The sequence below is a fragment of the Oncorhynchus kisutch genome, unplaced genomic scaffold (genome assembly GCF_002021735.2).
Source record: "Oncorhynchus kisutch isolate 150728-3 unplaced genomic scaffold, Okis_V2 scaffold2270, whole genome shotgun sequence".
Lineage (NCBI taxonomy): Eukaryota > Metazoa > Chordata > Actinopteri > Salmoniformes > Salmonidae > Oncorhynchus > Oncorhynchus kisutch.
The window spans coordinates 21145-32988 of NW_022264215.1; the positions used below are offsets into that span (position 1 = coordinate 21145).

An 11844-nucleotide genomic window follows, 5' to 3' on the forward strand; every position below is an offset into this window, starting at 1 on the left:
TACGGTGTAGTTATTTCCACCTTTATCCGTAGAATGAGCATTATCTAAGGCCGGTTAGCTCAGTTGGTTAGAGCGTCGTGCTAATAACGCGAAGGTCGCGGGTTCGATACCCGTACTGGCCAGGAGATTTTGTTTTTACTTTACTACTCTCTCTTTCTGTCTTTCTCCACTCCTTACTCTCTCTTTCTGTCTTTCTCCACTCCTTACTCTCTCTTTCTGTCTTTCTCCACTACTTACTCCCTCTTTCTGTCTTTCTCCACTCCTTACTCTCTCTTTCTGTCTTTCTCCACTCCTACCTCTCTTTCTGTATTTCTCCACTCCTTACTCTCTCTTTCTCCACTCCTTACTCTCCCTTTCTGTCTTTCTCCACTCCTTACTCTCTCTTTCTCCACTCCTTACTCTCTCTTTCTCCACTCCTTACTCTCCCTTTCTGTCTTTCTCCACTCCTTACTCTCTCTTTCTCCACTCCTTACTCTCTCTTTCTCCTCTCCTTACTCTCCCTTTCTGTCTTTCTCCACTCCTTACTCTCTCTTTCTCCACTCCTTACTCTCTCTTTCTCCATTCCTTACTCTCTCTTTCTGTCTTTCTACACTCCTTAATCTCTCTCTTTCTCCACTCCTTACTCTCTCTTTCTCCACTCCTTACTCTCTCTTTCTCCGCTCTTATTTAGTACGGTGTAGTTATTTCCACCTCTATCCGTAGAATGAGCATTATCTAAGGCCGGTTAGCTCAGTTGGTTAGAGCGTCGTGCTAATAACGCGAAGGTTGCCGTGTTCGATACCCGTACTGGCCAGGAGATTTTGTTTTTACTTTACTACTCTCTCTTTCTGTCTTTCTCCACTCCTTACTCTCTCTTTCTGTCTTTCTCCACTCCTTTCTCTCTCTTTCTGTCTTTCTCCACTACTTACTCCCTCTTTCTGTCTTTCTCCACTCCTTACTCTCTCTTTCTGTCTTTCTCCACTCCTACCTCTCTTTCTGTATTTCTCCACTCCTTACTCTCTCTTTCTCCACTCCTTACTCTCCCTTTCTGTCTTTCTCCACTCCTTACTCTCTCTTTCTCCACTCCTTACTCTCTCTTTCTCCACTCCTTACTCTCCCTTTCTGTCTTTCTCCACTCCTTACTCTCTCTTTCTCCACTCCTTACTCTCTCTTTCTCCTCTCCTTACTCTCCCTTTCTGTCTTTCTCCACTCCTTACTCTCTCTTTCTCCACTCCTTACTCTCTCTTTCTCCACTCCTTACTCTCTCTTTCTGTCTTTCTACACTCCTTACTCTCTCTCTTTCTCCACTCCTTACTCTCTCTTTCTCCACTCCTTACTCTCTCTTTCTCCGCTCTTATTTAGTACGGTGTAGTTATTTCCACCTATATCCGTAGAATGAGCATTATCTAAGGCCGGTTAGCTCAGTTGGTTAGAGCGTCGTGCTAATAACGCGAAGGTCGCGTGTTCGATACCCGTACTGGCCAGGAGATTTTGTTTTTACTTTACTACTCTCTCTTTCTGTCTTTCTCCACTCCTTACTCTCTCTTTCTCCACTCCTTACTCTCTCTTTCTGTCTTTCTCCACTCCTTACTCTCTCTTTCTGTCTTTCTCCACTCCTTACTCCCCCTTTCTGTCTTTCTCCACTCCTTACTCTCTCTTTCTGTCTTTCTCCACTCCTTACTCTCTCTTTCTCCACTCCTTACTCTCCCTTTCTGTCTTTCTCCACTCCTTACTCTCTCTTTCTCCACTCCTTACTCTCTCTTTCTCCACTCCTTACTCTCCCTTTCTGTCTTTCTCCACTCCTTACTCTCTCTTTCTCCACTCCTTACTCTCTCTTTCTCCACTCCTTACTCTCCCTTTCTGTCTTTCTCCACTCCTTACTCTCTCTTTCTCCACTCCTTACTCTCTCTTTCTCCTCTCCTTACTCTCCCTTTCTGTCTTTCTCCACTCCTTACTCTCTCTTTCTCCACTCCTTACTCTCTCTTTCTCCACTCCTTACTCTCTCTTTCTGTCTTTCTACGCTCCTTACTCTCTCTCTTTCTCCACTCCTTACTCTCTCTTTCTCCACTCCTTACTCTCTCTTTCTCCGCTCTTATTTAGTACGGTGTAGTTATTTCCACCTTTATCCGTAGAATGAGCATTATCTAAGGCCGGTTAGCTCAGTTGGTTAGAGCGTCGTGCTAATAACGCGAAGGTCGCGGGTTCGATACCCGTACTGGCCAGGAGATTTTGTTTTTACTTTACTACTCTCTCTTTCTGTCTTTCTCCACTCCTTACTCTCTCTTTCTCCACTCCTTACTCTCTCTTTCTGTCTTTCTCCACTCCTTACTCTCTCTTTCTGTCTTTCTCCACTCCTTACTCCCTCTTTCTGTCTTTCTCCACTCCTTACTCTCTCTTTCTGTCTTTCTCCACTCCTTACTCTCTCTTTCTGTCTTTCTCCACTCCTTACTCCCCCTTTCTGTCTTTCTCCACTCCTTACTCTCTCTTTCTGTCTTTCTCCACTCCTTACTCTCTCTTTCTGTCTTTCTCCACTCCTTACTCTCTCTTTCTGTCTTTCTCCACTCCTTACTCTCTCTTTCTCCACTCCTTACTCTCTCTCTCTGTCTTTCTCCACTCTTTTCTCTCTCTTTCTCCACTCCTTACTCTCTCTTTCTGTCTTTCTCCACTCCTTACTCTCGCTTTCTGTCTTTCTCCACTCCTTACTCCCTCTTTCTGTCTTTCTCCACTCCTTACTCCCTCTTTCTGTCTTTCTCCACTCCTTACTCTCTCTTTCTGTCTTCTCCACTCCTTACTCTCTCTTTCTCCGCTCTTATTTAGTACGGTGTAGTTATTTCTACCTTTATCCGTAGAATGAGCATTATCTAAGGCCGGTTAGCTCAGTTGTTTAGAGCGTCGTGCTAATAACGCGAAGGTCGCGTGTTCGATACCCGTACTGGCCAGGAGATTTTGTTTTTACTTTACTACTCTCTCTTTCTGTCTTTCTCCACTCCTTACTCTCTCTTTCTGTCTTTCTCCACTCCTTACTCTCTCTTTCTGTCTTTCTCCACTACTTACTCCCTCTTTCTGTCTTTCTCCACTCCTTACTCTCTCTTTCTGTCTTTCTCCACTCCTTACTCTCTCTTCTGTCTTTCTCCACTCCTTACTCTCCCTTTCTGTCTTTCTCCACTCCTTACTCTCTCTTTCTCCACTCCTTACTCTCTCTTTCTGTCTTTCTCCACTCCTTACTCTCCCTTTCTGTCTTTCTCCACTCCTTACTCTCTCTTTCTCCACTCCTTACTCTCTCTTTCTCCACTCCTTACTCTCCCTTTCTGTCTTTCTCCACTCCTTACTCTCTCTTTCTCCACTCCTTACTCTCTCTTTCTCCTCTCCTTACTCTCCCTTTCTGTCTTTCTCCACTCCTTACTCTCTCTTTCTCCACTCCTTACTCTCTCTTTCTCCACTCCTTACTCTCTCTTTCTGTCTTTCTACACTCCTTACTCTCTCTCTTTCTCCACTCCTTACTCTCTCTTTCTCCACTCCTTACTCTCTCTTTCTCCGCTCTTATTTAGTATTGTGTAGTTATTTCCACCTTTATCCGTAGAATGAGCATTATCTAAGGCCGGTTAGCTCAGTTGGTTAGAGCGTCGTGCTAATAACGCGAAGGTCGCGGGTTCGATACCCGTACTGGCCAGGAGATTTTGTTTTTACTTTACTACTCTCTCTTTCTGTCTTTCTCCACTCCTTACTCTCTCTTTCTCCACTCCTTACTCTCTCTTTCTGTCTTTCTCCACTCCTTACTCTCTCTTTCTGTCTTTCTCCACTCCTTACTCCCTCTTTCTGTCTTACTCCACTCCTTACTCTCTCTTTCTGTCTTTCTCCACTCCTTACTCTCTCTTTCTGTCTTTCTCCACTACTTACTCCCTCTTTCTGTCTTTCTCCACTCCTTACTCTCTCTTTCTGTCTTTCTCCACTCCTTACTCTCTCTTTCTGTCTTTCTCCACTCCTTACTCTCTCTTTCTCCACTCCTTACTCTCCCTTTCTGTCTTTCTCCACTCCTTACTCTCTCTTTCTCCACTCCTTACTCTCTCTTTCTCCACTCCTTACTCTCCCTTTCTGTCTTTTCTCCACTCCTTACTCTCTCTTTCTCCACTCCTTACTCTCTCTTTCTCCTCTCCTTACTCTCCCTTTCTGTCTTTCTCCACTCCTTACTCTCTCTTTCTCCACTCCTTACTCTCTCTTTCTCCACTCCTTACTCTCTCTTTCTGTCTTTCTACACTCCTTACTCTCTCTCTTTCTCCACTCCTTACTCTCTCTTTCTCCACTCCTTACTCTCTCTTTCTCCGCTCTTATTTAGTACGGTGTAGTTATTTCCACCTTTATCCGTAGAATGAGCATTATCTAAGGCCGGTTAGCTCAGTTGGTTAGAGCGTCGTGCTAATAACGCGAAGGTCGCGGGTTCGATACCCGTACTGGCCAGGAGATTTTGTTTTACTTTACTACTCTCTCTTTCTGTCTTTCTCCACTCCTTACTCTCTCTTTCTCCACTCCTTACTCTCTCTTTCTGTCTTTCTCCACTCCTTACTCTCTCTTTCTGTCTTTCTCCACTCCTTACTCCCCCTTTCTGTCTTTCTCCACTCCTTACTCTCTCTTTCTGTCTTTCTCCACTCCTTACTCTCTCTTTCTGTCTTTCTCCACTCCTTACTCTCTCTTTCTGTCTTTCTCCACTCCTTACTCTCTCTTTCTCCACTCCTTACTCTCTCTCTCTGTCTTTCTCCACTCTTTTCTCTCTCTTTCTCCACTCCTTACTCTCTCTTTCTGTCTTTCTCCACTCCTTACTCTCGCTTTCTGTCTTTCTCCACTCCTTACTCCCTCTTTCTGTCTTTCTCCACTCCTTACTCCCTCTTTCTGTCTTTCTCCACTCCTTACTCTCTCTTTCTGTCTTTCTCCACTCCTTACTCTCTCTTTCTCCGCTCTTATTTAGTACGGTGTAGTTATTTCCACCTTTATCCGTAGAATGAGCATTATCTAAGGCCGGTTAGCTCAGTTGGTTAGAGCGTCGTGCTAATAACGCGAAGGTCGCGTGTTCGATACCCGTACTGGCCAGGAGATTTTGTTTTTACTTTACTACTCTCTCTTTCTGTCTTTCTCCACTCCTTACTCTCTCTTTCTGTCTTTCTCCACTCCTTACTCTCTCTTTCTGTCTTTCTCCACTACTTACTCCCTCTTTCTGTTTTTCTCCACTCCTTACTCTCTCTTTCTGTCTTTCTCCACTCCTTACTCTCTCTTTCTGTCTTTCTCCACTCCTTACTCTCTCTTTCTCCACTCCTTACTCTCCCTTTCTGTCTTTCTCCACTCCTTACTCTCTCTTTCTCCACTCCTTACTCTCTCTTTCTCCACTCCTTACTCTCCATTTCTGTCTTTCTCCACTCCTTACTCTCTCTTTCTCCACTCCTTACTGTCTCTTTCTCCTCTCCTTACTCTCCCTTTCTGTCTTTCTCCACTCCTTACTCTCTCTTTCTCCACTCCTTACTCCCTCTTTCTGTCTTTCTCCACTCCTTACTCTCTCTTTCTGTCTTTCTCCACTCCTTACTCTCTCTTTCTGTCTTTCTCCACTACTTACTCCCTCTTTCTGTCTTTCTCCACTCTTACTCTCTCTTTCTGTCTTTCTCCACTCCTTACTCTCTCTTTCTGTCTTTCTCCACTCCTTACTCTCTCTTTCTCCACTCCTACTCTCCCTTTCTGTCTTTCTCCACTCCTTACTCTCTCTTTCTCCACTCCTTACTCTCTCTTTCTCCACTCCTTACTCTCCCTTTCTGTCTTTCTCCACTCCTTACTCTCTCTTTCTCCACTCCTTACTCTCTCTTTCTCCTCTCCTTACTCTCCCTTTCTGTCTTTCTCCACTCCTTACTCTCTCTTTCTCCACTCCTTACTCTCTCTTTCTCCACTCCTTACTCTCTCTTTCTGTCTTTCTACACTCCTTACTCTCTCTCTTTCTCCACTCCTTACTCTGTCTTTCTCCACTCCTTACTCTCTCTTTCTCCGCTCTTATTTAGTACGGTGTAGTTATTTCCACCTTTATCCGTAGAATGAGCATTATCTAAGGCCGGTTAGCTCAGTTGGTTAGAGCGTCGTGCTAATAACGCGAAGGTCGCGGGTTCGATACCCGTACTGGCCAGGAGATTTTGTTTTTACTTTACTACTCTCTCTTTCTGTCTTTCTCCACTCCTTACTCTCTCTTTCTCCACTCCTTACTCTCTCTTTCTCCACTCCTTACTCTCTCTTTCTGTCTTTCTACACTCCTTACTCTCTCTCTTTCTCCACTCCTTACTCTGTCTTTCTCCACTCCTTACTCTCTCTTTCTCCGCTCTTATTTAGTACGGTGTAGTTATTTCCACCTTTATCCGTAGAATGAGCATTATCTAAGGCCGGTTAGCTCAGTTGGTTAGAGCGTCGTGCTAATAACGCGAAGGTCGCGGGTTCGATACCCGTACTGGCCAGGAGATTTTGTTTTTACTTACTACTCTCTCTTTCTGTCTTTCTCCACTCCTTACTCTCTCTTTCTGTCTTTCTCCACTCCTTACTCTCTCTTTCTGTCTTTCTCCACTACTTACTCCCTCTTTCTGTCTTTCTCCACTCCTTACTCTCTCTTTCTGTCTTTCTCCACTCCTACCTCTCTTTCTGTATTTCTCCACTCCTTACTCTCTCTTTTCTCCACTCCTTACTCTCCCTTTCTGTCTTTCTCCACTCCTTACTCTCTCTTTCTCCACTCCTTACTCTCTCTTTCTCCACTCCTTACTCTCCCTTTCTGTCTTTCTCCACTCCTTACTCTCTCTTTCTCCACTCCTTACTCTCTCTTTCTCCTCTCCTTACTCTCCCTTTCTGTCTTTCTCCACTCCTTACTCTCTCTTTCTCCACTCCTTACTCTCTCTTTCTCCATTCCTTACTCTCTCTTTCTGTCTTTCTACACTCCTTAATCTCTCTCTTTCTCCACTCCTTACTCTCTCTTTCTCCACTCCTTACTCTCTCTTTCTCCGCTCTTATTTAGTACGGTGTAGTTATTTCCACCTCTATCCGTAGAATGAGCATTATCTAAGGCCGGTTAGCTCAGTTGGTTAGAGCGTCGTGCTAATAACGCGAAGGTTGCGTGTTCGATACCCGTACTGGCCAGGAGATTTTGTTTTTACTTTACTACTCTCTCTTCTGTCTTTCTCCACTCCTTACTCTCTCTTTCTGTCTTTCTCCACTCCTTTCTCTCTCTTTCTGTCTTTCTCCACTACTTACTCCCTCTTTCTGTCTTTCTCCACTCCTTACTCTCTCTTTCTGTCTTTCTCCACTCCTACCTCTCTTTCTGTATTTCTCCACTCCTTACTCTCTCTTTCTCCACTCCTTACTCTCCCTTTCTGTCTTTCTCCACTCCTTACTCTCTCTTTCTCCACTCCTTACTCTCTCTTTCTCCACTCCTTACTCTCCCTTTCTGTCTTTCTCCACTCCTTACTCTCTCTTTCTCCACTCCTTACTCTCTCTTTCTCCTCTCCTTACTCTCCCTTTCTGTCTTTCTCCACTCCTTACTCTCTCTTTCTCCACTCCTTACTCTCTCTTTCTCCACTCCTTACTCTCTCTTCTTTCTTTCTACACTCCTTACTCTCTCTCTTTCTCCACTCCTTACTCTCTCTTTCTCCACTCCTTACTCTCTCTTTCTCCGCTCTTATTTAGTACGGTGTAGTTATTTCCACCTTTATCCGTAGAATGAGCATTATCTAAGGCCGGTTAGCTCAGTTGGTTAGAGCGTCGTGCTAATAACGCGAAGGTCGCGGGTTCGATACCCGTACTGGCCAGGAGATTTTGTTTTACTTTACTACTCTCTCTTTCTGTCTTTCTCCACTCCTTACTCTCTCTTTCTCCACTCCTTACTCTCTCTTTCTGTCTTTCTCCACTCCTTACTCTCTCTTTCTGTCTTTCTCCACTCCTTACTCCCTCTTTCTGTCTTTCTCCACTCCTTACTCTCTCTTTCTGTCTTTCTCCACTCCTTACTCTCTCTTTCTGTCTTTCTCCACTACTTACTCCCTCTTTCTGTCTTTCTCCACTCCTTACTCTCTCTTTCTGTCTTTCTCCACTCCTTACTCTCTCTTTCTGTCTTTCTCCACTCCTTACTCTCTCTTTCTCCACTCCTACTCTCCCTTTCTGTCTTCTCCACTCCTTACTCTCTCTTTCTCCACTCCTTACTCTCTCTTTCTCCACTCCTTACTCTCCCTTTCTGTCTTTCTCCACTCCTTACTCTCTCTTTCTCCACTCCTTACTCTCTCTTTCTCCTCTCCTTACTCTCCCTTTCTGTCTTTCTCCACTCCTTACTCTCTCTTTCTCCACTCCTTACTCTCTCTTTCTCCACTCCTTACTCTCTCTTTCTGTCTTCTACACTCCTTACTCTCTCTCTTTCTCCACTCCTTACTCTGTCTTTCTCCACTCCTTACTCTCTCTTTCTCCGCTCTTATTTAGTACGGTGTAGTTATTTCCACCTTTATCCGTAGAATGAGCATTATCTAAGGCCGGTTAGCTCAGTTGGTTAGAGCGTCGTGCTAATAACGCGAAGGTCGCGGGTTCGATACCCGTACTGGCCAGGAGATTTTGTTTTTACTTTACTACTCTCTCTTTCTGTCTTTCTCCACTCCTTACTCTCTCTTTCTCCACTCCTTACTCTCTCTTTCTCCACTCCTTACTCTCTCTTTCTGTCTTTCTTACACTCCTTACTCTCTCTCTTTCTCCACTCCTTACTCTGTCTTTCTCCACTCCTTACTCTCTCTTTCTCCGCTCTTATTTAGTACGGTGTAGTTATTTCCACCTTTATCCGTAGAATGAGCATTATCTAAGGCCGGTTAGCTCAGTTGGTTAGAGCGTCGTGCTAATAACGCGAAGGTCGCGGGTTCGATACCCGTACTGGCCAGGAGATTTTGTTTTTACTTTACTACTCTCTCTTTTCTGTCTTTCTCCACTCCTTACTCTCTCTTCTCCACTCCTTACTCTCTCTTTCTGTCTTTCTCCACTCCTTACTCTCTCTTTCTGTCTTCTCCACTCCTTACTCTCTCTTTCTGTCTTTCTCCACTCCTTACTCTCTCTTTCTGTCTTTCTCCACTCCTTACTCTCTCTTTCTCCCACTCCTTACTTCCTCTCTTCTGTCTTTCTCCACTCTTATCTCTCTCTTTCTCCACTCCTTACTCTCTCTTTCTGTCTTTCTCCCATCCTTACTCTCGCTTCTGTCTTTCTTCACTCCTTACTCCCTCTTTCTGTCTTTCTCCACTCCTTACTCCCTCTTTCTGTCTTTCTCACTCCTTACTCTCTCTTTCCTGTCTTTCTCCACTCCTTTACTCTCTCTTTCTCCGCTCTTATTTTAGTACGGTGTAGTTATTTCCACCTTATTCCGTAGAATGAGCATTATCTAAGGCCGGTTAGCTCAGTTGGTTAGAGCGTCGTGCTAATAACGCGAAGGTCGCGTGTTCGATACCCGTACTGGCCAGGAGATTTTGTTTTTACTTTACTACTCTCTCTTTCTGTCTTTCTCCACTCCTTACTCTCTCTGTTCTGTTCTTTCTCCACTCCTTATTCTCTCTTTCTGTCTTTCCTCCACTACTTACTCCCTCTTTCTGTCTTTCTCCACTCCTTACTCTCTCTTTCTGTCTTTCTCCACTCCTTACTCTCTCTTTCTGTCTTTCTCCACTCCTTACTCTCTCTTTCTCCACTCTCCTTACTCTCCCTTTCTGTCTTTCTCCACTCCTTACTCTCTCTTTCTCCACTCCTTACTCTCTCTTTCTTCCACTCCTTACTCTCCCTTTCTGTCTTTCTCCACTCCTTACTCTCTCTTTCTCCACTCCTTACTCTCTCTTTCTCCTCTCCTTACTCTCCCTTTCTGTCTTTCTCACTCCTTACTCTCTCTTTCCTCCACTCCTTACTCTCTCTTTCTCCACTCCTTACTCTCTCTTTCTGTCTTTCTACACTCCTTACTCTCCTCTCTTTCTCCACTCCTTACTCCCTTTCTCCACTCCTTACTCTCTCTTTTCTCCGCTCTTATTAGAGTACGGTGTAGTTATTTCCACCTTTATCCGTAGAATGAGCATTATCTAAGGCCGGTGCTCAGTTGGTTAGAGCGTCGTGCTAATACTCCGAGGTCCGGTTCGATACCCGTACTGGCCAGGAGATTGTGTTTTACTTTACTCTCTCTTTCTGTCTTTCTCCACTCCTTACTCTCTCTTTCTGTCTTCTCCACTCCTTACTCCCTCTTTCTGTCTTTCTCCACTCCTTACTCCCTCTTTCTGTCTTTCTCCACTCCTTACTCTCTCTTTCTGTCTTTCTCCACTCCTTACTCTCTCTTTCTCCGCTCTTATTTAGTACGGTGTATTTATTTCCACCTTTATCCGTAGAATGAGCATTATCTAAGGCGGTTAGCTCAGTTTGTTAGAGCGTCGTGCTAATAACGCGAAGGTCGCGTGTTCGATACCCGTACTGGCCAGGAGATTTGTTTTTACTTTACTACTCTCTCTTTCTGTCTTTCTCCACTCCTTACTCTCTCTTTCTGTCTTTCTCCACTCCTTACTCTCTCTTTCTGTCTTTCTCCACTACTTACTCCCTCTTTCTGTCTTTTTCTCCACTCCTTACTCTCTCTTTCTGTCTTTCTCCACTCCTTACTCCCTCTTTCTGTCTTTCTCACTCCTTACTCTCTCTTTCTCCACTCCTTACTCTCCCTTCTGTCTTTCTCCACTCCTTACTCTCTCTTTCTGTCTTCTCACTCCTTACTCCTCTTTCTGTCTTCTCCACTCCTTACTCTCTCTTTCTGTCTTTTCTCCACTCCTTACTCTCTCTTTCTGTCTTTCCTCCACTCTTACTCCCTCTTTCTGTCTTTCTCTCCACTCCTTACTCTCTCTTTCTGTCCTTTCTCTCACTCCTTACTCTCTCTTTCTGTCTTTCTCCACTCCTTACTCTCTCTTTCTCCACTCCTTACTCTCCCTTTCTGTCTTTCTCCACTCCTTACTCTCTCTTTCTCCACTCCTTACTCTCCTCTTTCTCCTCTCCTTACTCTCCCTTTCTGTCTTTCTCCACTCCTTACTCTCTCTTTCTCCACTCCTTACTCTCTCTTTCTCCACTCCTTACTCTCTCTTTCTGTCTTTCTACACTCCTTACTCTCTCTCTTTCTCCACTCCTTACTCTCTCTTTCTCCACTCCTTACTCTCTCTTTCTCCGCTCTTATTTAGTACGGTGTAGTTATTTCCACCTTTATCCGTAGAATGAGCATTATCTAAGGCCGGTTAGCTCAGTTGGTTAGAGCGTCGTGCTAATAACGCGAAGGTCGCGGTTCGATACCCGTACTGGCCAGGAGATTTTGTTTTTACTTTACTACTCTCTCTTTCTGTCTTTCTCCACTCCTTACTCTCTCTTTCTCCACTCCTTACTCTCTCTTTCTGTCTTTCTCCACTCCTTACTCTCTCTTTCTGTCTTTCTCCACTCCTTACTCCCTCTTTCTGTCTTTCTCCACTCCTTACTCTCTCTTTCTGTCTTTCTCCACTCCTTACTCTCTCTTTCTGTCTTTCTCCACTTACTACTCCCTTTTCTGTCTTTCTCCACTCCTTACTCTCTCTTCTGTCTTTCTCCACTCCTTACTCTCTCTTTCTGTCTTTCTCCACTCCTTACTCTCTCTTTCTCCATCCTTACTCTCCTTTCTGTCTTTCTCCACTCCTTACTCTCTCTTTCTCCACTCCTTACTCTCTCTTTCTCCACTCCTTACTCTCCCTTTCTGTCTTTCTCCACTCCTTACTCTCTCTTTCTCCACTCCTTACTCTCTCTTTCTCCTCTCCTTACTCTCCCTTTCTGTCTTTCTCCACTCCTTACTCTCTCTCTTTTTCC

The 11844-nt window shown here is 44.6% G+C and overlaps 16 non-coding genes across 16 annotated transcripts; all 16 read left to right on the forward strand.

Annotated features, from left to right (window-relative positions):
* The first annotated feature begins 48 nt into the window (after positions 1 to 48).
* Positions 49 to 122, forward strand: trnai-aau (transfer RNA isoleucine (anticodon AAU)). The gene has a single exon. It is a non-coding gene; the product is annotated as a tRNA-Ile (tRNA).
* A 596-nt stretch (positions 123 to 718) lies between these two features.
* trnai-aau (transfer RNA isoleucine (anticodon AAU)) lies at positions 719 to 793 on the forward strand. Its single transcript has one exon. It is a non-coding gene; the product is annotated as a tRNA-Ile (tRNA).
* A 596-nt stretch (positions 794 to 1389) lies between these two features.
* Positions 1390 to 1463, forward strand: trnai-aau (transfer RNA isoleucine (anticodon AAU)). Its single transcript has one exon. It is a non-coding gene; the product is annotated as a tRNA-Ile (tRNA).
* Positions 1464 to 2127: 664 nt separating this feature from the next.
* On the forward strand, positions 2128 to 2201 carry trnai-aau (transfer RNA isoleucine (anticodon AAU)). Its single transcript has one exon. It is a non-coding gene; the product is annotated as a tRNA-Ile (tRNA).
* Positions 2202 to 2844: 643 nt separating this feature from the next.
* On the forward strand, positions 2845 to 2918 carry trnai-aau (transfer RNA isoleucine (anticodon AAU)). The gene has a single exon. It is a non-coding gene; the product is annotated as a tRNA-Ile (tRNA).
* A 657-nt stretch (positions 2919 to 3575) lies between these two features.
* Positions 3576 to 3649, forward strand: trnai-aau (transfer RNA isoleucine (anticodon AAU)). The gene has a single exon. It is a non-coding gene; the product is annotated as a tRNA-Ile (tRNA).
* A 711-nt stretch (positions 3650 to 4360) lies between these two features.
* On the forward strand, positions 4361 to 4434 carry trnai-aau (transfer RNA isoleucine (anticodon AAU)). Its single transcript has one exon. It is a non-coding gene; the product is annotated as a tRNA-Ile (tRNA).
* Positions 4435 to 4987: 553 nt separating this feature from the next.
* On the forward strand, positions 4988 to 5061 carry trnai-aau (transfer RNA isoleucine (anticodon AAU)). Its single transcript has one exon. It is a non-coding gene; the product is annotated as a tRNA-Ile (tRNA).
* Positions 5062 to 6059: 998 nt separating this feature from the next.
* Positions 6060 to 6133, forward strand: trnai-aau (transfer RNA isoleucine (anticodon AAU)). The gene has a single exon. It is a non-coding gene; the product is annotated as a tRNA-Ile (tRNA).
* Positions 6134 to 6381: 248 nt separating this feature from the next.
* trnai-aau (transfer RNA isoleucine (anticodon AAU)) lies at positions 6382 to 6455 on the forward strand. Its single transcript has one exon. It is a non-coding gene; the product is annotated as a tRNA-Ile (tRNA).
* A 596-nt stretch (positions 6456 to 7051) lies between these two features.
* Positions 7052 to 7125, forward strand: trnai-aau (transfer RNA isoleucine (anticodon AAU)). Its single transcript has one exon. It is a non-coding gene; the product is annotated as a tRNA-Ile (tRNA).
* A 594-nt stretch (positions 7126 to 7719) lies between these two features.
* trnai-aau (transfer RNA isoleucine (anticodon AAU)) lies at positions 7720 to 7793 on the forward strand. The gene has a single exon. It is a non-coding gene; the product is annotated as a tRNA-Ile (tRNA).
* Positions 7794 to 8499: 706 nt separating this feature from the next.
* On the forward strand, positions 8500 to 8573 carry trnai-aau (transfer RNA isoleucine (anticodon AAU)). Its single transcript has one exon. It is a non-coding gene; the product is annotated as a tRNA-Ile (tRNA).
* Positions 8574 to 8822: 249 nt separating this feature from the next.
* Positions 8823 to 8896, forward strand: trnai-aau (transfer RNA isoleucine (anticodon AAU)). Its single transcript has one exon. It is a non-coding gene; the product is annotated as a tRNA-Ile (tRNA).
* Positions 8897 to 9392: 496 nt separating this feature from the next.
* On the forward strand, positions 9393 to 9466 carry trnai-aau (transfer RNA isoleucine (anticodon AAU)). The gene has a single exon. It is a non-coding gene; the product is annotated as a tRNA-Ile (tRNA).
* Positions 9467 to 11243: 1777 nt separating this feature from the next.
* Positions 11244 to 11316, forward strand: trnai-aau (transfer RNA isoleucine (anticodon AAU)). The gene has a single exon. It is a non-coding gene; the product is annotated as a tRNA-Ile (tRNA).
* Positions 11317 to 11844: the final 528 nt, after the last annotated feature.